General features: G+C 37.7%; 1 pseudogene; it reads right to left on the bottom strand.

The window, feature by feature from the left end:
• Nucleotides 1-11,819: 11,819 nt before the first annotated feature.
• LOC132000473 (small nucleolar RNA SNORA70) lies at nucleotides 11,820-11,967 on the bottom strand (annotated as a pseudogene).
• Nucleotides 11,968-25,077: the final 13,110 nt, after the last annotated feature.

Raw genomic sequence — 25,077 nt, 5'->3', positions numbered from 1 at the left:
ATAGCAGGAAGTGTCTTTTAAATAAATAAAAGTCAGGGAAGGGCTCTCATAGGAGGCAGCAGAAGCGGAGACCTGTAGTACAAGGAAGTATGGGGAGAGTCAGCTGAGCATGTTCCAGGCAGAGGGAACAGCATGTGCAAAGTCTCTCTGATAGAATGGGTTTGGTGTTTTCATGGAAATAGTAAGGAAACAGAAATTGTCAAGAGCTGATGTTGCTGCAGGTGATCATATGGGTTTAATTCAAAGTGTAATGGTAAGTCCTTGAATAGTTTTAAGGAAGAAAAGGTATAATCTAATTTAGGTCTTGACAAATAGTACATAATAGTACTCACTATACAGATACTCATTTAATCCTAATAACCCTATAAAATAGGTATTAATATTCCCATTTTTTATCACTGGGAAAATGGAAGTAAAGAGAAGTCAAGTAACTTGCCCCACTCCACCCCACGCTGGTCTCACAGCCAGTAAGTAGCAGTGGTGGGATTTATAATCAGGCCACCTACCCATGGGGTCCATGCTTCAAACGCTTTGCAATATAGTCTCTCATGTTATCAATTCTGCCAGAGCAAAAGTGGGAAGAACCTGCTAGAAGCTAAGGCAATGACCCAGGCTGACATTATGGGGTTTCACTCTGGAAGGATAGCAGTAGAGATGGTAAAAATTAAATGGATTTGTGATATATTTTAGCTGTAAATTCTATAGGTCTTGGTGAATTGAATGTGGCTGGCAAGGGGAATGTGTCATAGGGACAGATGTTTTAAGAACAATTGAATCACAATGTAGAAATGACTTTTACTATTGTTTATTCACTGTACATTTTCTATGCTAACTTCCCCTCAAGAAGTTTTCTCTTTCAAGATAATATATTCAAAGGATTTGCTATGCAGCACACATTTCATCTCAGTGCCCACTGGAACAACTTTTTAACATGGTTCACTAACTTTTCTGGTCTCTTCTATGTATATATAAAAAATTGTATGATGTACTATGTACAGTTTAAGATTGTTTTCTCTTATACTATATCACCTACTTTTACCTTGTCAATAATTATTTTTTGAAAATAAGTAGTTTTAAATAATGCTTACCATCCTATTATAAAAATGTGCTATATTTTATTGTTTTAGTCTATCTTTGGAAAGGTGTATTGCTTCTAATTTTTCACTATTCTGGGTAACATACTTTATATTCAACTTTGACAACAACCCTGATTATTTCCCAATGCTAAACAACTAAAAATGTAAGTTTTAGGTCTAACAGAATATTTTTATCCCCTAACAAATTACATTTACATATTTCTACCTTGTATTCCACTGAAGTATAACAGCTGAAATATCATCAGAGCTGTGGGAAAGAACCTGCAAGAAAGCAGGTTATGTGGGAACAAATACTGGTAGGTGGATAAATTTGGCAATCTATGTCTGCAAAAAATATTTGTTAATTGCCTCACTTATATCAGTGAATAGGAAGCAAGGCCTTCATCTGAGGGTAAAGGCGTAGACAGAGGTACTGAGTGTTTAAGGAAAGAAGACAAAGTATGATATAGTCCTCTAGAAGAGTGGATGGAATAAGCTAACACAGTAAAAGAATCTGATACTATTTACCATTAATGCATATGTACCTTATACTCAGTAAGTCCTTATTCCATGTTTATTAATGAAAGTGTATTTTTCTTAATTAAGGGGTAAATTTCCTGACAACCCTTCCTTAGCAAGAAATCAAGCTGCCTTGACCATACCTATACCATGCTATACGTGACTAGTACATTTGTTGATTAAAAGTGTTCAAAACAAGAAAAGTATTTACTTCCACATGTGGCTTGAATCCAACATTTATTTTCTGTCTTTAGCTTTTGAATAAAAATTATTTCAGTATATACTATATTTAGATTTTTCTAAACATTCTCATTCTCACAATATTGCTGTAACACACATACACGCACACGCATGCGCACGCATGCACACACACACACACACACATACAGAAAAAGTCAGGTTCAAATGCAACTATAGGATTCCTTCAAACAGAAAATTTCTTTTAAATAAATCTGTAGAGGCACCTATGGATCAGTCAGTTGGGCACCAAACTCTTGGTTTCTGCTCAGGTCATGATCTCAAGGATATGAGATCGAGCCCCCCACTCCCCCATCAGCTCTGCACTCAGTGAGAAGTCTGCTTGGGATTCTCTCTCTCCCTTTACCCAGCCCCCACTGCCACATGCAGCCTCCCCCCATAGATAAATAAATTTTTAAGTAAGTCTTTAGACAAAGATAGACATTTTGCCAATTTAGTAGAGAAAATAGGACATTTCGAGTACAGCATGAAGAAAATACCAAATAGTTAATAAATTGGAAAATTCTTTAATAAGTTATATCTTTCTAGGCAGAAATTTACAGCGTATCTCTTGCTTTCTGATACTATATACAAAATACATACTGAACAAAAATGTGCAGAATAAATTAAGAATTTACCTTGCATTTTTTATTTGGTTATTCTACCATTAGGCAGATATAGACATGGCATAAAGAAAGGAAGGGGCACATTCTGACCTAATACCACAGTATTAGAATTGCAGTTACATTATAATTCTCTCACTGCTCCTAGAGAAACTTCAATAGCCATTAGAAATAATATAGGTATAAAATGGGATTTCAACTCAGATCTTTAGAAGCAGCTGTTCTTAAAAATTAAGTTACTTGATAAATGTTCAAGTTTCTTCCTCACTTTTTTCTATGTGATCATTTATCCTATGTGCTTTGGATGGATGTTACCAAATCTCTGAATTCAAATTCATAGCCCCAAGAGTTACTCATACCTGAACAAGCTGGTGAGGAATACTTAACTGGTCTCCAACTCTCTTAGGGATAATTTGAAGACAAATTCTCTACTCAAATATTATTAATTACATATTTAGCACCTTAGGTAGCTTATTTCTGAGAGGCTTTAGAGATCAAAAGGGATACAAAAAAAGTGATGAGAATCAAAGCTAAAACATCAGTTTGAATTGGGCTGCACAATGAGAATTTACTCCAGCACTTTGTTGCAATGTAATCTATAAATAACCCTCTGAGGTTCACTTGCCAATTAGGAATCATCACATGGCATGCACCTTAGATGACAGTAGCTAATTTGCATGTCTGTGAAACATTAATTTGATGAAAATGTTAAAGCTTTACGCACTATTTATATCATAATTGGAACCACACTAAATGTACCAATACACAGATTTTCATTGTATCCAATGTGCTTCTTAAAAGGCTACGTTTAAATGATCAGTATTTATCATTGTCTGCTTGAGAGTTTGCTTCAATTCACAACATATCTGTGTTTTAGACTTTAAATTATTTTTAACATTAGCCGTAATTGAGATGTCTGGGGGAAAATGGTGTCTATGTGGGAGACAGAGAAGATGAGAATCAGATTTATACCCAGAGGTAGCTGGTCAGATTTGGAAGTTTAATTCAGAGTCTGTGGCCTTAGCCATAAACATGTCACCCTGGGTCAATAATTTAGTTCTAATTTTTTTCAAGTTTTTACTTTTTTTTCCCCTCTCCCTGAGTTTTTCAACAATCAAAAAGAACAGTTTTGTGGGTGGTCCCTTCTAAAAGCTTAAAATGGTTGTTGATTCAAGTACAAAGGGAAACAACCAGTGGGTGCTTACATTTAACTACTGTATTTAAGTACAGTACTTGGAAAAAATATTGTATTTACATATCCAGAAATTTCATAAGCTGACAGCCTGGTGGAGTGAGCTTGCCACCAGAATTGCCACACCTGTCAGTCAAGTCCAGCCACTGGCTGATTAGGTAGCAAGCAGAAAAGCCAATTAAAGACAGAAGAGGGGGAAAGAGAAAGAAAAGGGAAATGTCTGAAAATCCCCACCACCAGAGAATCACAATGATCTTTCCAACACTTATTTTTATTCTCACATCTTCAGACTATTTAGAGTTTAGTATACCCAGAGGGGAATTCTTTCTAATGAAAAGATTTGGTTACTTTGCTTTACTGGTAGGTAGTATTAATAATGTTTTTCCAGAAAGTGGAAGCTGAGCATCATTAAAGATAAGGTCTGGGTTTTTAATTTAATGCAACAGATGTGCAAATATATGTTATTAGCTAATTTGTTATGTGTTTATGGCTTCTCATTCTTGCCATACTCTAAGTATCTTTAGATCAGAAGTCATGCCTAAGTTTGGCTAGGGTCCTCACCCTTTGCTTAATAACTGTTTTCAGATTTGACTGTACTTCTAAACACTTACTCCTATTCATTTTGATGGTCTCCCCACACAATAAAAAAAATAGACATTTCGACAAAAAAATAAGTAGAATACAATAAAGTCACTGAGAAACATAATATACACACGCATCATTCCACAGAGCTTTATATGATCAATAAATTAGACTTGGACTGGCTCTGAGTCTTCTAGAGGCCAAAGTAAAAGAGAAAATACAATCAGTTAAGAAATACACATTATTCCTGAGATTAAAAATAATAATTTATCATAAATAAGCTAAATATAAAAGTATATACAATCAATTTGCATTAGTCTATATCTTCACTTCAAAAATGTCTATATTTTCATCGATCAATTATGTTAATCTTTGTTTTAAAGAAAATCTAAACAAATATTGGCTATTAAGGATATCTTATTCAATACTTTTTCTTCATATTAGTTTATGGGAAGAAAAATTAAATTTCAATTTAAATGCACTTACTTGAATCACTTCACCAATTTGTTTATGGTCGCATCTAGTTATGAAACTTGAGTGGCAAGCTTCATCTCCCTTCTTAAATATTTAATAAGTTCTAAACTTGTAAGAGGAAACTGAACTTTTTAAATGAAATGCCTCCAAAAGAAACACTGACAATTTTCATTTTTACATAAATAGAACAGCATTCCCTCCCCTCCAGCCTTTCATACACACCCCATACCTGGCATATAAAAAATAAAAAAATTTAAAAAAAGAAATAAAAAAAACAGTGGGTAGTTTTCATTACTTAATACAATGGAAAATTAATGGAATTAAAGTCAACATTCAAATGTAACAAACCAAAGAACTATGACACTCTATTACTTTGCCTTATGTATGTGAAGATAGTGCCTAAATTATCAAATGTATATTATGTGCCACACAGCTTGGACTTTTAAAGGTCAAAGAAGTATTCCTCAATGAATTTATTCAATGAAACCTGTCCTTCTCTTCCTGTGTTAAGCTCTGACTCTTCCCAGGTTTAATAAAAGTTGTTCTCTCTTTCTTCACTCTTCCCCCCACCCATCCCCACATTTCCAACAGGAAGTCCCTTACGATGTTGAAGATATTTACACATAAATTTATGACATAGGATAAAAATAACAACAAAAGATTCAGAGTCAACAGAGTATTATTTTAAAAGGAAATTAATTGTGAAGAAGAGAAGAGGAACAACATAAACTCAGAAAGAGTCTGAATGGTAGTATATAGTACAAATAATTCTCTATTTGGGGGTCCTGAGAAATTTCAGCAAGTGGTTGTGGAGTAATGAATGTTTGTAATTCATTAGCTACTATTTTAAAATGCAAAGCACACCATGACATCAATGATGTTCTTTTTAATCTCAACAAACAGGCTATTACAATTAAAGCACTTTCAAAAAGACAGTATATTTAAATATAGATTTTGATAAGACCTCAATATGTTAATAACAATGATTCAATAACATTTCATAATTCTATAGAAAGAAAATGTGTTATAAGATTGGTTTTAAAATATATGTTTATATACACCAACCTTCTGTGAGTGTTTAGTAACAGCTAGCATTTCTATCCTGAAAATGTCTTTTCCTCAGGACCCTTGAGTAAGGTTTCAGATCTTTAAGAAAATAATCACTGTTTACTTAAAAAAATAAATTTTTTTGCCAAGTAGAGAAAATAATAGCATTTTAAAGTGCTTGATTTTCTTTTCTCACTTTCCATCTTCCTTCAGCTCCTAGACAACAAAACAATGGTTCTTTCTTCATGTGGAAGAGTAAACTCAATAAACACAAATGGCTAGGGGGCCTCACAGCAGTGAAATTATGGCTTCACAAGGACTTTTTTCTCTCTTTTTGAAGAAACACTTTTAAAAGGACCTTTTCCAACATACTTTAAAGTCATGCATGTTTCAATGATATAATTAAATTGGCAACACTAAACATTGTTGACTGATAAATGAGGCCAAAATAATTAAGTTCTGTTTTTTGTACAATCAAGATTTAGAGCAGCAATCAATCTGGGTAAGAATTTGGAGTCAGGAGATTTCAGAAGATGAACAAGCAACTAGATAAAACTGGTCATGTGATAAGGTGATTAAATGAGTATACAGTTTATACATAGCTGTGGATACCTTCCATGTCTTAATCTTCATTAGAACCTGGTTGATTCATTGTTCGTGTGGTTTCATACTAAACTGGACATGGTATGCGAGTAGACAAACAAAAGAACAGCTTAAAAGATAATCCTATGTATTCATTGAGCACTATTGATCTTGAAAAATGTAAAAATATTAATAGATTGAAAATACAAAAGTTTTTTTTTTCAAAGCAAAAAAAAAGAGGCTCAAATAATGCAATGGAAAAGATTAAGGAATATTAAGAGTGGTAAAGGGCATGAGGGAGAGAAAGAGAGAACACAATATACTTTCCACTTGTGTATTTATGGAACTGTGTATGTTGGATGCCTACTCCAGTTTCCATTTTTATTTATCTTCTACCTCTCCCTTCCTTCCTTAAGATAAATCACACGGTTTTCCGTATCCTATTAACAACACCCCACTCCACATGGTCTTCCCTGTGGAATCAGACTGTGGTCAGAAAGAAGTGCTGCTATTATTTCTCCTGGAGGCTGGAACTCCAGGCTTCAGCAGACTGATGCACTTAGCAGGTCCATCAGGCAAGTCAGAGCAAAATATAAACAGGGCAGTCGGGTGTGTTAGTAGCTACTGGGATTTACAACCGGCTACAAACACATATAAATATATGTATACGTATATAGATGCACATACACATACATATATATTATTTATATAAATTTTAAAAACCCCTCTTGTCAGGAGCTTACTCTGATTAGTAGCCACGGACCTTAGAGAAAGAAGGAATATCCTTTTCAGGAAAATGCACCTTCTTTGTAGTGGGCTAAAGAAGAGACATCATGAACAGGTGATATCGCTGTAATTTAGAAAAACAGGAAAACTCAAGAGTGTCCTACTCTCCAACAAAATGAACAAGCACCAGCTGTGTTTTGGCATCTCCAACTATGGATAACCGTCTCTCTTTGACTCCAGGTGCACATGTCTGCCTCCATGAATGTTAGCATGCGGCTAGGATAGGAGAGCAAGGAATGTGTACACGAGTGCTTGCTCGTGTGTAGAGTGGAAATTGCACTTTATTTTTAAAAACGGATTCCTCCCCCCCCCCCTCGGAACTCTGCAATTCAACTCGCTGAAAGCAGAAATAGAATAAATACACATGCAAAAACAGAGGGGGAGGGGGCGAAAAAATAAACCCCACCCAGGAACCTTCTTTTAAGAAACAGGTGCTAGCTAGCAAGAGAAAGCAGCCAGTTGCCAATAACAATTAAAACTCCATCTTCCTGACTCTGAAAACAATTTCTAGGGGGAAACAGGCGCCCTGTTTCCTAGGGTTTAATTCACTAGGTTGTCTCTGTGAATTAGAGTCAGATCTAAGTTTCACACTCAGGAGCGGTTTTCGCTGTCGACGACTACTGCCCTCCCAGCTCAGAGAAGTCCGTTTCCAAACTGGGTAAGCCCTTTTCTCCGAGCAGCCTTGACCTCACTCCTCCAGGTCGTCACTTTTATTTACGGCCCCGGGAGCGCTGTCGGTGTCGCTCAGCCCGTCCCCAAGAACAGTCACCGCGAACAATGAGCCAGAGGAGGGACCCACCCAGCGAACGCCTGCTCTCCGGCCGCGCGCAAGCCCGCTAGCGCGGGACGCTCCTGGCTTCGGGGCTCCCGGGGCCCCATCCTTTCCCCCTCCAGAACCCCAGAAAAACAGGAAGGTAGGTCGTTCCCGACACCTAGACTCTCGCTATCACTCAGGAAGCCCTGTTCCCAGAACCCACCAATTAAAGCTGCCGTATCTCAAAAGAAAATCCGAAGAGGGGGCGGCGTGGCGGTCCCGCCGGCTGCCCACCGGATGTAACTAGCCCAGTTGGGGGGTTTGGCACTCACTCGCGCCCGAGTCCGCGGCTTACTGAAATCCCGAAGGATTTGGGGTGGGGGCAAGAGGTGGGGCCAGGAGCCATAAAGTGGCTTCCGTCCCCTCCCCCCGGCCTGGCACGGCTCCGGGATCGGGCAAGACACAAAAGACGGGTAGTAGCCGTGCCACCAACTCTTCCGCCGCCTCCATCTGCGCTGCGCAGGCGAACGCGGCGGCGGGGCCTCGGGGCCGGGTCCCCGCGCCGCCCGGGGCACGCCCGGAGCCCGGGAGCATCCCTGGACGCCGCCGGAGCTTCCTGGTGCGCTCTGCGCGGAGCCCCCCAGCAGGAGCTTTGAGCTCCACAGATAAAGAGGAGAAATGGAGAGAAAAGGCAAGACTTACTTGGGGACCGAAGGCTCAGCCGGACGCCCGCTTCGGACTCGGCAGGTGTCTGGCACCGCGGGCCCAGGCGGAAGGCGCTGGCGCAGCTCCGAGCTGAGCTCCACTTGAGCGAGGACGGAAACTCCCCTTGCTACCCGGCCCCGCGCCGCGCTCCTCGCTGTCACGGCACCGAGCGACGCAGGCACGCTCCCCACTGCCGCCTCTGTCCTGGCGGGTCTCTCTGCCCTCCTCTCCCGGTCCGGCTGCTCCCCCACAGACCACACCCTGTCACCTCAGCAGCCCTCCACTCCTTCCTCTTTGACACTTCCACCGGTTACTCCTCCGTCTGCGTCCCCCCACCCCCCTCAGCCCACGTGCTTCTGCCGCTCCCTCGGCTCTAAACTTCCCCTGCCAAAGCCCCCACCACTGCTCGGAAAACCTAAGGTCTCCCAGCTGAGGAAAGGTCCTGGGGTAGCATACAGCTGACTGACCTTTAGGTCAGCACAACAACCACCATACCGCCCCCTCTCCCCGTCGCCGCCCCCCCCCACCCCGCCAGCCACTTAAGTAGGCAGAACCCATTATGTTGATCTTGTTAATGCGATGGTTTCGGTATTGTGTATTATGTATATAAGGATGTTATTTTTAATATGTCATCCATCACTTTTAATACAATTTATTCCTGAGTGTCACTTAGTAATCATCTAGCAGTTTAGTCATTGACCTTTGGGACTGGACTATCAGTCCAGCTTTCTGCATAAAGCAAAAAGGCTCAGCAAAATTCCAGAAAACCGTCTTTTGCCCAGTCCAATTGTTTAAATGCTGTTTTCTACTGAGAGCCCGTCTCTCTTATTTTCTGCTGTTGTTATAGAAATATTCTGATACTCACTTTTCTGTGTTCCTGCAGACAAAATTAGAGATTCCTTCCTAAGGGTCCCATCAGCACTCTGTTCATAATATCCATGATAGTTCTTTCCACCCATGTGGTATTCTCTCTCCGTGTGACTGCCTTTACTACTGGTCCATAAGTTTCTCCAGGCAGAAGTTTGTCATGCTCTAACTTTATCAAGCGGCTTCTAATGTAATCCCTGGTACATACTATATGCTCAAAAAACTGTTCAAGGAATGAATGCCCTTTAAATATGATGCAAAGGTTGGTGGCTTTATATCCTATTTAAAGAAATGAAGCCTTCAATGACATGCTTGTGTGCAGCTCAACTAATAGGTCATGTTGAAAACTAAAACCTTTTTACATTTGGCTGGGTAATTTCTCATACATTCTTTAATGTCATCCTTAAAACAAGTCTTCTTTGTAGGTGTTACCAACTTTTTCTAACTTGGTGAATGGAATGAAGTTCAAAGCTCCTAAGCATCAGAACTAGGCTCTGCATTTCTCCAGACTAGCACAAGCTGTGTGAGGTTGGCATTCTTCTCACACTTTCATCCTGCCCTGACTGCCCAGTGCAGGATGCTAAGCTACCTACTAGCTCCATGGAAGAGCCTGCCCAACCAGCCTTTTCCAAAGTAGTATTTTTCCCTTCCATTGTTCTCTCTTGTTAACTCTTCAGCCTCTTAAGTCAGAGCTCTAAAAACAAACAGCAAAAACAAAAACTTCCCTAAACTCAGACCTCTTATAAGCACTTACTGTCTTAATTCTTAAAAAAAAAAAAAAAGTTTGCTTTGTTTTGTTTTTTCATATATCTTGCTTCAGCTATCCTGTGTCTTACACAGGGATTTATTTCTTTGATACCTTCTTTGAAATAAAGAGAAGCTAACATTAAGTTAGAAACATCATCTAACAGCCAGCCATTACTCTGAGCCCTTTGCACATGCATTAGCTTATTTAATCCCCAACAACCTTAGAAAGTAGAGATTATTTTATACATGGGAAATAGGCACAGAGGTGGGGTCACATAGCCAGTAATTAGTGTGGATCAGGGGTTGGATTCCTGACAGTCTGCCCCAGGAGCGGCTCTCTCTCCACCTTCAGTGATTCCTTGTACCTAAGAGATGTTAACAAACACTTGTAAATAATTCATACTTACTCCTCTAGTTTTAATAACAGAAAAAAAGCTTAATAGCAGACAAGAGAGACCGTAAGTCATGAAATGGGGCAGACTTCAGGTTATCAAGGAAATATGATTGGCCCCAACACCATGAGAACTGCTTTCTTTGGTGGGATTATGGACTCTATCTCTGACATATATTTGAAATATGAGAGGAATACAGTCCAGGTTCATGATTTCAGGTGTGTGTATGAGATAATTAAGACTTCAAGGCTGAATTCCAGATCTTTCCTCACAACCAGTGAAAGACATCCCTGGCTAAACTGACTCCTGGCTAAGCCCACCCAAGCCAATGTGTGTTCTTCGGGGATCTTGCTCTGTGTAAGTCACCTCCTCAGTCCTTGTGGCAGGCTGAATAATGGCTCCCAAAAGACATTCATGTCTTAATCCCCGAATCCTGCCAGTGTCCCTTATGTGGCAAAAATATGGACTTTGCTGATGTGATTAATTAAGGATCTTTAGGTAGAGAGATTATCCTCATCCTAAATGTAATCACCATGTCCTTATAAGAAGCAGCAGGAGATTTGACTCTCAGAAGAGATGGCAGCATGCTCAGAAAGGCAAAGATGGGAGAGATGCAGGGAATGCCAGAAGCTGGAGGAGGCAAGGGAGGGTTTCTCTCCAAGAGCCTCCTGAGACAGCATGGTCCTCCCTACATGTTGATTTTTGGACTTCGGGTCTCCAGAAATGTAGGGAAATAAATGTACGTTGTTGTTTTTTTTCCCCTGTAATTTCTTTTATTCTTCCTACTTTACTATCCTTCACAGAAATTTTTTTTTTTTTGACAGAAAGTTGGATTTATTTGTGGACATGAATATGATGGGAAGGGGTAGTGCCAAGATTCTCATGAATGCAGAGCCCTCCATTTGTCCAAGGGGCCATGGTTAGGGATGTATTTGACCCCACAGCCATCTGGGATAAGCCGCTTTTCAGCCATCACGTCTTCAAATTCATCCGCATTGAACTTAGTAAAGCCCCACTTCTTGGAGATGTGGGTCTTCTGGCAGCCAGGTAACCTGAACTTGGTCCTGTTTAGGGCCTCAATCACATGCTCCTTGTTCTGCAGCTTGGTATGGATGGACATGATGACTTGGCCAATGTGGACCCTGGCTACTGTGCTTTCCAAAGGCACCCCGCATACCTGTCTGCAGCCTAAATTGGAGATAGCCATGAGGTCAGACCCCAGCATCCACCAAAAAGGGTTGTCTCCAAGGTCCCTTAGGGCAACCCATACAATCAACAGGTTGCATACACTACCGAGGAGGCTACTGTTTGCAGCCATGGCACACTGGGCCCAATGTATGTTGTTTTAAATCACCAAGTTTGTGGCAGTTTGTTATAGCAGCAGAAGGAAACTACTATAGTCCCCAAATCTAGAAGATGACTTTCTATACCTAGGGTTGATGTCCCAAGCAGTTGGTCAGTCCTCTCTTCTATGGATGACAGAGCCAATCAATTGAGAGAGAAAGGGGGAGGCATTTAACTCCCAGCATCATACTATGTAAAAAGCCCTGCAATTTAGACTTTTTCATTACCTCCAAGTAATAAATATGTAAAATAACCAGGATACACTTACCCAATTTAAAGTAAACTTGAAATTTTAAATTTGTTTTCCACTACTTGACCACACTACCTAAAGTATATGATGGTTTAATATTAAAATATATATGCTATAATTAGGTAGTGAATAGTAAAAACATATCTTCATTGAGTTATAAGTGGTAACTTGTAAAATGAAAAAATATATAAACACTCTATAAACTTTGTAACACTTTTTGGAGCTTTTCTCACATTTTTCTATATTTGAAATCTCTGAACAAAGAAACAAACAAAAAAATGTTGCCTAGAAATTTTTTCATCTCTGAGAGGTCCTGGTAACTGAAATTAAGAATTTTGATAAATTAATTTAAATATATATATATATATATATATATATATATATATCCTTTTTAACTAGATCTACCAGGTAAAATACAGGACACCCAATTAAACTTGAATTACAGATAAACAACTAGTAATTTTTTGACATGAGTCCACATGCCATACAATATTTGAGTCCACAATTCATCTCTATTTTGAAAGCTGTTGTTAACCATGCATTATTTGGGATTTGGAGATGTGCTTGTACTAAAAACTTTTTTATTGTTTATCCAAAATTCAGATTTAACTGGGCGCTCTGTATTTTTATTTGCCAATTCTGACAATCCTGTTCTGTGTTTTCCTATTCTTCTCCCTTCCCTAGAATCTCCACCTTTCCCCCTCAGTTTTCATTGGGACTAACTAATTTATGTTCACTGAAAGCAAGGCTAAAACAAAATTTAACCCCTCACTGCTGGCCTAAGTTCTAAAGCCTTGTTCCACATAGAAGAAGTGGGAGAATGATGTGAGTCTCCTTTTTTCTTGTTTTAAAGAACAGGAATTATTATTTGACAGAGCGAGACACAGTGAGAGAGGGAACACAAGCAGAGGGATGGGGAGAAGCAGGCTTCCCGCCAAGCAGGGAGCCCAATGCAGGACTCAGTCCCAGAACCCCGGGATCATGACCTGAGCCGAAGGCAGACGCTCAACGACTAAGCTACCCAGCCACTCCTGATGTGAATCTTCTATGATTTGGCCATAGAGTAAGATCTAATCCACCATCAGGGAATTTCCCATTAGGTGACAAGAGTGTTAAGCTTGCTCCTATTTATCATACAGATAGTGGATTGGATTAAAATGAAGACTTGTTTTTTTTCCTTTTGAACTACTTTCCATCACTCACAGACCTTTGTATTTAGTACAATAATTCTGACCAGAAGTAAGTAATTATTCTTTGCTCTTTTTCCATCCTTTCCCCTATGATTTCTGGCAGCAAGATGTATAGTAGGTGGGGTGGAGGAAGAAAAGATCATTTGTGTGGTCTGTATTAGAAACTTGATCAGGACACATAAAGCAAGTCAGGTAAATCACTAAGTTATTTGCAACTTAGTTTCTTCTTCTGAAGAAATAGAACACAGCTCTACATTCTGCACACCTTATATCCCACTTGTGTCTTTTTTAGGCATCAAACATTTTCCATTTTGAATTAAAATTACTTGGAGACATAAGAGTCAGATTTGGATTTGAAAGCAAAAGTATTCTAGTTGAGTGAACTTGGCAGGTTTTTACTCCCTTTTAAAGATTCTCAAGTGAAAACAGAGGGATAGCTAACAATAATCACCACATAAAGTTGTTATAAAATTAAATGAGAAAATATCTGTGAAATATTTCACATAGGGCTTCATATAGTTTAATCAATCAATAAGTGGTAACTCTTTTTTTGGCCTTACCTGATACTATCAATCCATACAATGCTTTATTCCCCAGATATGTCTAATGTGCACATATTAAGTGTTCAAAACACATTAGCTAAATCAATGGACAGATGGGTATAAAGTAATTTATGTGAAAGTGCTGTGAAATTGATAAGGTGCTATAGGATTTTTAAGAGGTTAGGCCTAATAGTAATAATTAATAAGTAATAACAGGTAATACCGTGATTCTTTGATTCTGGCTCAGTTTTGAGAACAGCTCTGCAAGAAATGTTTGATGCCTAACCTTTTTCATCAAAAAATTCAACCGGGATAGACACTGTCTACAAAAAAGCAACATCTACTGATCAATGGAAAATGTTTCATTCATTCTGCTTTGCTCAATAAAAATTCACTACCTTCCTGCAAAGACTTTTACTGTATTTCTTTTATTGTACCTATATTAAATTAGTTTTATTTAAATTTGATGGAGACCCCCTTTTACCCCAAAAAAGCAATTTTTTATTTGTCTCTCCCTATCAGAGTGGAGTTCAGCAAGCCACAGCCAATGTGGTAACCCCACACTTATGAGGAATATAAGCTCCAAATTCCCAGAACTGCCTCTTGACTAATGATGGCTGTTAGGACTCCAGTAATCACTTGTCTGTATGCTAGAGATAGAGGGGGGAAAGGTTAAAGAGTAGAAAGGTAGAAAGTGAGCCCCCACTTCTGACTCAAACTTCTGGAAACAGCCTTTCTAAAGCTCTCTGCAATGAATTTCACCTTCTCTGGGTGCAAGGAGAAGCTGGGAAATGTCACTGTTAGCAGGACACACTGCTGCTTGAATACATTTAGGGTTCTGTTACTTAGGAGAAAGAAGAGAATGGATATTAGGCAAATAACGAGCAGTGTTTGCTATTGACCTCTCTATTTTCCCTTTCATCTTCATCTTTGAAATCTTCCTTTTGTTACCCCATTGGCAACTCCTTGAATATACTATAACCTGAGTAATTTCCTCTCCTATTTCTGTGTGCCTTTTTCACTATTTCACAAATCCACTATTTGTCTTTTATATTATCCATACAGTCTTTTTCCTGTTTTTGTATTGGTTACTTACCCTAAAGTTCTTCATTTATATCATTTTGATTCAATTCTCAACCTCTCATACCATCCACTATTTTCTCTGATTGTTGCCCAACTCTGCTCTTTAATTCCACAGTCACTGACTTTATATATTTTTCTACATTTAATCCAGATGCTTTCAGGGCCTTTGGTCCTTTGTGATCTAGAAAACATTAGCTTGTGATATGATGTCTGGTATTTGCTTTGGAATAATTCAACATTAGAAGGGAGAAAAAGTCAGTGGTGTACAAATGAAACGAGATTAACCATCTGTTAAGATTACTGAAACTGGGTGATGGATATGTGGAGATTCATTAATCATTACTTCTAATCTTGTAGATGTTTCAAAATGTATATAATAGAAAGTAAAGAAATAAATGATTGTGGGACACCTGGGTGGCTCAGTCAGTTAAGCATGTGCCTTCGGCTCAGGTCATGATCCCACGGTCCTGGGATCGAGCCCTGAATTGGGCTCTCTGCTCAGTGAGAGCCTGCTTCTCCCTCTGCCTGTCACTCTCCCCACTTGTGTTTTTTCTCTCTCTCTGACAAATAACTAAATTCTTAAAAAATCTATCATAAGGAAACTATCTGAAATATATTAAAAGTAATGTTATTTAAAAACAGGGAAAAATTGAAATGCTGTAATACAAGTAATAATTTTAAAAAATTAGAGGTGCCTGGGTAGCTCAGTCCGTTAAACATGCGCCTTCAGCTCAGGTCATGATCCCAGGGTTCTGAGATCGAGTCCCACATGGGGCACCTGTTCAGCAGGTAGACTGCTTCTCCCTCTGTCTGCTACTCCCCCCTGCTCATGCAGTATCTCTCCTTCTCTCTCTCTGTCAAATAAACAAATAAAATCTTAAAAAAAAAAAAAAAGAAAGATAGATAGATAGATAGAAAGAAATGATCCCTTGAATCTCTACTTTGCAAACTCTCCAAGTATAAAGTCCTCCCCAAAAATTTTTCAGAAAACTTTGGGAGGCTCACATTTTGTTATCCCCCTCTACTTCTGGGATTTTCTCTTACATTGGTGTTTATCTCTATCCACATCTTTTCATATGTAACTGTATTTTCTCCAAATTACAAACACACATACACATCCCTTTCTCACAAAGTCATTTTATGAAGTGCTATAGGCCCATATGCAGGTTTACATATTTCATAGCTGTATAAAAGAATACCTTTCTCTTCATTCCTTAGAGCTACATGTGGTCTTTTAACTTCATTTCCTTGAGATATGAACAGAAGTTTTGCGCAGTTTTCTGTTCCTCCAGTCTTCTGGTTTTTTTCCCCTGCTAATTGAAATACACCTGATTTTCAGAGTCTGACCAGCCATCCTGGGCCACAAAGGCAAAGCCATTAGATGGCAGAGTATCAGGATAGAAAAGGCCTGGGTCCTAGAACACTAGAGTCTTCCTTTGTCAGCTCTGGGCTGACTTCCTTTGGTTTTGTTTATGAAAGCAAGAGGAATAAACATCTATCTTATTTAAGAAACTGTTATGGTATGTGTTCTTTTTCTATCATGCTGCCAAACCTAATCCTACTTGATATACTTACCAAGGAATTTTCCTTTTTCTGAATAAGTGCATTTCTGAGCCTAAGAGAAATTCTACTGCCAGATAGTAATAACTTCTTTTCACCTTATTTATACCCAATTCCTATATCCATTTTCAGGTCCAGTGATAGACATATTTCTCTTCTTGATTTGTTATTGTCTAAACAAATATAATAAATAAAAATGTATTGCAATGGTAATTTTTAAGTGGTTTAAATATGAAATTAAAAGAAGAATATGTTGACTCTTTGAGTTATCTATTGTTGTTAACAAATCACTCCAAAGTATAGTAGCTGAAAATAGCAATGTTTTATTATTTCTCACAATTGTGTGGTTTACTGGGATCAATTGGATGTTTCTTCTGTTCCACACAGTATAGCTGAGGTCCCTCGGGTGGCTACAGCTAGAAGATCTGTTGTGGCTGGGACATTCATCATGGCCTCTTACCCCTGGTGCTTGCCTCCATCTGGCCTTTCATGACTTCATAGCCTAGCCGAAGCATCTTTACAGCATGATGGCTGACATCCAAAAAGGGAGATTCTGAGAGGACAGGCCCTCATGTGTAAGTACATTTTTTAGCTTCTCCTTGCCTACTGCTTTCTAATTGCTACTTTGCCTAAACCTGCAGATGAGAAAACTGAGCACAAGGAGTTTTAGTAATTTATCCAGAGTTATAGATTTAGTCAGTGGCAGAGTCAGGATTTAAAACTAGTTACGCTGACTCCACACCTTGAGAATGAAATTATGGCTGGGGCTGTGGAGTTTAGAACTTGATTATTGTCTAATTTACATGTGTAATCTTTGGTTCTCCAGTTATTTCCAATTAGAAAAACTAAAAACAACATATTATGCAGCTTTTCAGGGTAAAATCACGAGTATGTTTTGAAATTTATAAAACATTGTACAAAGGTTAAAAATGTGAGAGCTGCCTTATCTTAGTGTATTCTCCCCAATGCTAGCTGAGAGCTGCTGTGTCACACATTATCTGCACACAGTGTGACTCAATGTGGTGTCCTCTGGAGCAAGGCTGGAGCCTGGCTATTTCTGGAGTGATGGCAGGCATGGGAGGGGGCCTGTGTCTTCCTCATGTCAGTTGAATCTCTAGGCATCACTGTGCCTCCTTCAGAGTTGAGACTCACTCTTGTAACAAAGGCAAGAGATATACAGAGACACTTGGGTTGCTGTTTGAGTTTTCATGAAATCATCACCATGTGTCAAAGTTCACAAGGGAAGTCCAAAGGGAACATGTGGGGCACCTTTAGCCTTTTTAGTGATGTCCATTTCAGTTTACACGCCAAGGATGCAATGAACTGAAATCAACTGTTTTAGATCCTACTTGGACCCCAACATGCATTGCAATATAATTTATTTTGCAGGAATATCGCAAAAGGCTTCACAGGTAATTATGTCCAATGTAGGAAAACACAAGTTCTGAATGTGAAAATTTGTTATGTAGCTTGCATTTAGAAAAGAGGTGGGTAAGGTTAAGGCAGTTTGCAAAGACTAGGGAAATAGAACATTCAAATAATAGGATTCTGGGAGTCTTGTTTAATTAAAGGACTGATGGGGGAAATTTTGAAAGGGCTTAAAAGTGAGACGGCAGGCGAGAATTCTACCACTGAACCATAAGTGACTCTTAATCTCACAAAACAAACTGAGGGTTGCCGGGGGCAGGGGGTTTGGGAGAAGGGGGTGGGATTATGGACATTGGGGAGGGTATGTGATTTGGTGAGTGCTGTGAAGTGTGTAAACCTGGTGATTCACAGACCTGTACCCCTGGGGATAAAAATATATGTTTATCAAAAATAAAAAATTTAAAAAAAAAAAAAAAAAAAGTGAGACGGGATTCCTGTAGGGAATCAGGTTCCTATTGTTGTTTGGTGTGAAACCAACTAACTACACTTAATTAAATTAAGTGTGCTAATTACATTAACATATTTAATATCTATCTTTGTTTCTTGTGTACCACTTGGGTTGTCTGAGCAAAGTGGCATGGCCTAAGTTGTCTGCCTCTCTCCTCCCCTGCCATCTCCTACTCTCCTTCATGCTTGTGCTGCTCCAGCCACACTGACATCCTTGCTGTTGTGCACACACACCAGACCCACTCTTTCCTATGCCTGGAACATCTTTCCTTCAGCTGTATGCATGGCAACTCTTTTACCTCTTTCAAATCTTTGCTTAAATTTCATCTTCTCCACAAGACCCTATTTAAAAATGCACCCCATCACCAATCTCAGAATGTCCCAATCTCCTTTATATACTCTGCTCCTTTTTAGGTCAAAATCACCATCTAATAGCTTGGTTTACTGTCCGCTTTATTGCCTAGCTCCATCTCTGCCTGGTCCACCTAAGAAGCCCTATAAGGGGCTTTTCTTTTGTATTAAAACTTTTCAGTTCTATTAAATGGCTTATCTCAAGAGCCTAGCACATTGCTTAGCCCATAGAAGATGCTCAATAAATACCTGTTGAATAAATAATAAGACTGTCAATTGTGCAATGTCTATTCTTAAATAAGACTTTTGTGACTAGAGTGATGTTTTAGCCTTCTCGTTGCCTTGTGGTTACAACACAGTACAATGCTTAATGCCATGAAAAATGAGAGGTGAGTTGTATGAAAAAAATAAATTGAAGAAAGTACCAAAAGAAGGGGAGTGTTGTTCTGAGTTAAGATAGTTCTGAGTTAATATAATATAGTTAATAAAGTTAATATAGGGTACAGATGCTCTAATGCTACATTTCTAGTTCAGGAAGTCCAAATAACAGTCCTAAAAAAATGGAGCTGGAAGAGGCATAGGGCTAAGAATAACCAGTGTGGTAGAATACATTTTGATTTGCCTCCCTTCCCAATTAATTCCTGATTGAAAATTCACAAAATTGTCACTCAAAAAGATTCTTACCAATATGGATCTACTAATTATTTTATATTTTTAAGGTTTAGTTAGCAACAAGTTTGCTCACTCCGAAACAATACTTTTTCTAATAGGTCTTATCTCATGTTCAAAAACCTCAGATGGTTAGTACAAACTAGAATGCTATGGTAAAAGTGATCCCTGTGCTATATTTAGCTTTGAAATAAATGAGCATCAATACTGATGACCAATGACTGCCATGGGCTTAGGAGGTGAGAGTGTGGCATTAGTGCCTATATTTACTATTCTGGGCCGAAAAGATCTCTAAGATGCATCATGCTCTGGGAAAGACAATGTATTAAGCATTAGCAGAAATTCTGACAGAGGAAATTTCAAGTGAGTGTATGAAAGATTATAACTAGCTGGAAGGCAAGCAGTGGAAATAAAGTATCACTGAAGATAAAACTTAAGTTAGAACTTTCATGTTAATATATGGGCTTATTCACAGATGTTACTTAATATATGAGGTCTTCCTGCCTCATTAAAATACATCTGAAAATTTTTCAGAAGGCCAGAGATGTGTGTGTTTATACGCGCGTCTGCCTGTGTTCCTTTGTTTCCTTGTTTATTATCTGTGTTGTATGTTTTATAATAGTAGGAACCATATCTAATTTGTTCATGAGTCTCTCAAACATAATAGGAAATTATTAAATACATTTTAAATGCATGAGTTGAAATTTGTCTGGTAGCTTGTAGCACGATCCTAAGGAGGATGTCATAACATTTTGTTGGGAAAATAGTAGCAAGAAAATCATGACTTTGATTCATTTTTTTTGTTGTTCCTTCTAAGAATTCTAGCATAACTGCAATGAGAACAAATATTTTTATTAACCAACCAGACACCTGTTTTTTTTTCTTTTTTTTTTTTTTTTAAGATTTTATTTATTTATTTGACAGAGAGAGATTACAAGTAGGCAGAGAGGCAGGCAGAGAGAGAGAGGAAGGGAAGCAGGCTCCCTGCTGAGCAGAGAGCCCCATGTGGGACTCGATGCCAGGACCCTGAGATCATGACCTGAGCCGAAGGCAGTGGCTTAACCCACTGAGCCACCCAGGCGCCCCAGACACCTGTTTTCATAATGGTTACAGTTTTCAGGAGTTTACTGAGCTAGATCAGCCTTACATTAGGCTGTGCCTTACTCCAACCATGTACAGCATCGTTTGGGGCTTCAGTTTAAATACACCGATTTTAATGCATATTTCTAAGTAATTACTTTCAGAAAGTAAGATGCTCACTTAAATATTTGTTAAACATATGGAAAACTCCAAGCAGAACTAAAAACAAAATTTCTACTTAGCAAGCATAGGGGGTAGCAGCAAATAAAACAAATCCTACCAAAAAAAACCAAAAAAACAAAAACCCTGCGAAAATACAAAGTACCTCGTAAGCCAAAATAAATTAGAGAAGGCATAAAATAAAAGAACTAAGTTTACACATATTAATTATGACATTTATGTGTGAGTTAAACTCCCCTCTTAATAGCAAATGCAAAAAAAAAAAGAAGCAAAAATCACAATAATAGCAAAATGGAACTCAGGGAGAAAAAGAAGCATTGAATGAGACAGTGGGTAATTCTCTTGATAAAATCCATTGTGAAGGGATAACAACAATAAATCTCTGTACACATTATATATAGCAACAAAAATATTTAAATAATTTGACATCAAAAACCATTGTAGTGAGATGCTTTAGCTCAGTACTGTGACAGATCAAGACACAAAGTAAATAACCACAAATACTTATGAACAATATAAATTCATGCTCACAAATAGAAAATATATATTTTGTCAAATGTGTGAGATGTGTTTATAAAATTTAATCAGATTTGAAGCCATTCCCTCAACTTTTATTTATTTATTTTTTAAAGATTTTATTTATTTATTTATTTGACAGATAGAGATCACAAGTAGGCAGAGAGGCAGGCAGAGAGAGAGGGGAAAACATGCTCCCCGCTGAGCAGAGAGCCCAATGCAGGGCTCGACCCCAGGACCCTGTATCATGACCTGAGCTGAAGGCAGAGGCTTAACCCACTGAACCATCCAGGCACCCCCATTCCCTCAACTTTTAAAAAATTGGTAACTGGATGGGCTAGTTTACATCTTCTGTCCAAATATGCACAACACTTAAAGTTAATTAAGAGTCCACTGAATAGCAATTTAGTTAAAAAGGGAATAAAAATGCAATTAAAATGTCTTTAGAAAATAATTGAAATGAGAATAATATATACCAAAATTTCTAGGATAATCCAAAATACATACTTGGAGGTAAAATTATATCTCTATGGGCTATGATTTAAGAAAGATAAATGAACGAGATAGCATCTTATTTAAGAAGCTAGAAAGTTTTTAAAAAGGCAATCTTAAGGAAGGCAAAAAGTAAAGTAATGGATTAGTAAATAGAAAAAAATTAAAGTGAACAGATCTAAATATATAGGGGTTTTATAATGGACATATCTAGGAAATATACTTGTTGAAAAGAAGTAATATAAGCAAATATCAACAAAGGGCTGGATACGTAGAGGCTTTCTAAACTTGAAAACAATATATAAAATTACACAACTGGTGACCTATTGGATTGCCTGATCATTTTAAAACATCTGAATGGGGTCTCCTGGGTGGCTCAGTCATTAACTGTCTCATTTGGCTCAGGTCATGATCCTGGGGTCCTTGGATTGAGACTCACCTGGGCTTCTTGTTCAGCGGGAAGCCTGCTTCTCTCTCTCCCACTCCCCCTGCTTGTGCTCCCTCTCTTGCTGTGTCTCTGTTTGTCAAATAAATAAAGTCTTTAAAAAAACAGACAAAAAATCTGTATGGAAAAAGACTAAGCGTATTAAAAGGCAAAGTGAGAAAATACTTTGCACCTGATACACCAGACAAAAGTTGATATCCTAACTTCAAAGAAAACGTGACAAACTATTAAGAAAGTGGTAAATACTCCATTGGAAATACACCAAAGAATGTATGAAAATATGTCTAACCTCAAAAATATATCTAACCTCATTAGAAACAAAGAAATGAAAATTAACAGAAACTATATATCACTAAACAATTTGATGGGTTTTAAAAATTGTAGTGTCTAGTGCTGGTAAGGAGTGTAATAAAAATCTGTACAATATACTTATTAAATTAAATTAGTTGGAGATCTAAAACTTCCTACACATGCTGAGTAGTAATAATAGTATGGAAAAAGAATTCAGTGGAAACACAGTAAAAATCATCTCTTAGCTGTGGGAATTTATGTTTTTGTTTCAGTCTTTCTAATTTTCTGTTTGTTTAAAATGTGTATGAAAAATTACCCTTATTTTAAACCTAAGTATGTAATTAACATATAATTTATATATTGATCAATAAAAGGCAGCATAAAAATATGTCACTATATGATCTCAGGTATATAAATAAAAGTTATGAAAAATAATAAAATGTAGCATTGAAAATTTTAACAGTGTTTTTTTTTCTGTATCACTTAAGTGAAATTCTTTTCTCTTTACATTTTTGCATACTCTATTTTTCCCATGAGCATGTATGACTTTCAATTCAGAAAAAAGTTCAAATTTAAAATGTTAATGAATGGGGACGAAACTGATTCAATGGTAATAATATGGTTTATAAATTTGAGGGTGGTACATGTATGATTTGAGATGTGCCTATTTATAGCTTTTCCTCTATTAGGAAAACTATCAGGAACTTCTTTTGTAGGCTCCTGTAAGCATGAATGGCATTTAAGAGGCTTGATTTAATAGACATTACTTACCTGTGTAATAAAACAGTAATTAAATCATTATGATCTGATTAGATTTAGTGTTCAAATACACTAATACAATAATATTTCTAGGTACATCTTTGTTTATGCAGCAAAGGGATCACATTTTGTCAATTTGGTTAAATCGATATAAAATTTCTATCCCAGTTCTGTTGGGTTTGAGATGAGATCAATCTGTTCTTCAATGGATAGCCCTGGGAAAATTCCAGGATAAGGGAAAGAGCGTGAAGCACTGCAGTTAACCTTTATATGATTGTGATGCTATAAAGCTAAATGATAACTCTGTAATGGCCTGGGTATGTGCAAGAATAGAATGGCCATTAAAACCTTATTATCTTTATAGGTAGGGCTTCTCTGCCTCTACTTCAGTAGATTCTGCCTGGGTATTATCACTTGGTTGTTATCACCAAAAATAATTATGACAAAAAACCTGGGTCTCACGCTATGATGATAACAGTAAAAAGAATTGAAGATTTTCATTGGGGATATATGTTTGTGTATGTGTCCAGAAGAGTGCCTATTTTTTATTGGGTTGGTTGACTTTTTTTTTTTTAAAGATTTTATTTATTTATTTGACAGAAAGAGGTCACAAGTAGGCAGAGAGGCAGGCAGAGAGAGAGGAAGGGAAGCAGGCCCCCTGCTGAGCAGAGAGCCCGATGTAGGACTTGATCCCAGGACCCTGAGATCATGACATGAGCCAAAGGCAGCGGCTTAACCCACTGAGCCACCCAGGTGCCCATGGGTTGGTTGACTTTTTATTATTGAGTTATAGTGATTCTTTATACGATTTGGATACGAGCTTTTTTTGTCAGATACACATTATCACAGATATTTTCTCCCAGTCAATGGACGGCCTTTTCATTCTCCTGATAATGTCATTTGATGATAGGAATATATTTCTATTGGTGAAGATCATTACCTCTTTTTCCTGTTATCTTATCTAATAAATCTTTGCCTACTTTAGAGTTATGAAGTTTTCCTCTTCCATTTTCTTCTAGAAAGTTTAGAGTTTTAGCTTTTACATTTAGGTCTGGTTCATGTCAAATTAAATTTTGTATGTAATGTGATACTGGGTTGAGGCTCATTAATTTCAATAAGGATACCCAGTTGCTTTAGCACATTTGTTGAAAAGATTTTTTCCTTCATTGAATTGAATTGACACCTTTCCAAAAACTATTTGATCATACATGTATGATCTATGGAATCTCTGTTCTGTTCCACTGATTTGTAGATTTATTATTATATCAATACAAAGTTATCATGATTGCTATAAGTCTTGAATTCAGGCAATGTACCTCCTCCACTTTTGTTCTTCAAGATTTTGACTGTTTTAAATCCTTTGCTTCTTCATATAAATTTTAGAATCAGTTCATCAACAAAAAAGATTACTAAAAATTTGAGATTTTATTGAATACATTGATTAATCTGGGGAAAATGAACATTTTAACAGTTAGTGTCTTCCAGTTTTTGAAAATGGTTTATCATTCTGTTAATTTAGATATTCTTTTAATGTTAATTAAACATTATTAAATTCTTTTTTTTACATGATTGCTAAGTTTTATTCAATAGTTATACCCAATCCTGCTTTGTAAAAACAATAAAATGCCCCTATCCTAACTATGTTGTGATGTGAGTACAGGCTTCTTGTTTTTGATATCAGTCTAGAAAATAGTTGGCACCAAATCCAAATTTAAAAAGTTTTAAGGCTTAATAAAAATACAGTTTAGTGGGAGGAGTCAAGATGGCGGAGAAGTAGCAAGCTGAGACTGCTTCAGCTAGCCGGAGATCAGCTAGATAGCTTATCTAAAGATTGCAAACACCTGAAAATCCATCGGCAGATCGAAGA

This window comes from Mustela nigripes, chromosome 13 (genome assembly GCF_022355385.1).
Source record: "Mustela nigripes isolate SB6536 chromosome 13, MUSNIG.SB6536, whole genome shotgun sequence".
NCBI classification, from domain to species: domain Eukaryota; kingdom Metazoa; phylum Chordata; class Mammalia; order Carnivora; family Mustelidae; genus Mustela; species Mustela nigripes.
The sequence above is the reverse complement of the archived record's forward strand: the minus strand, read 5'-3'. Positions and strand labels throughout refer to the sequence as shown.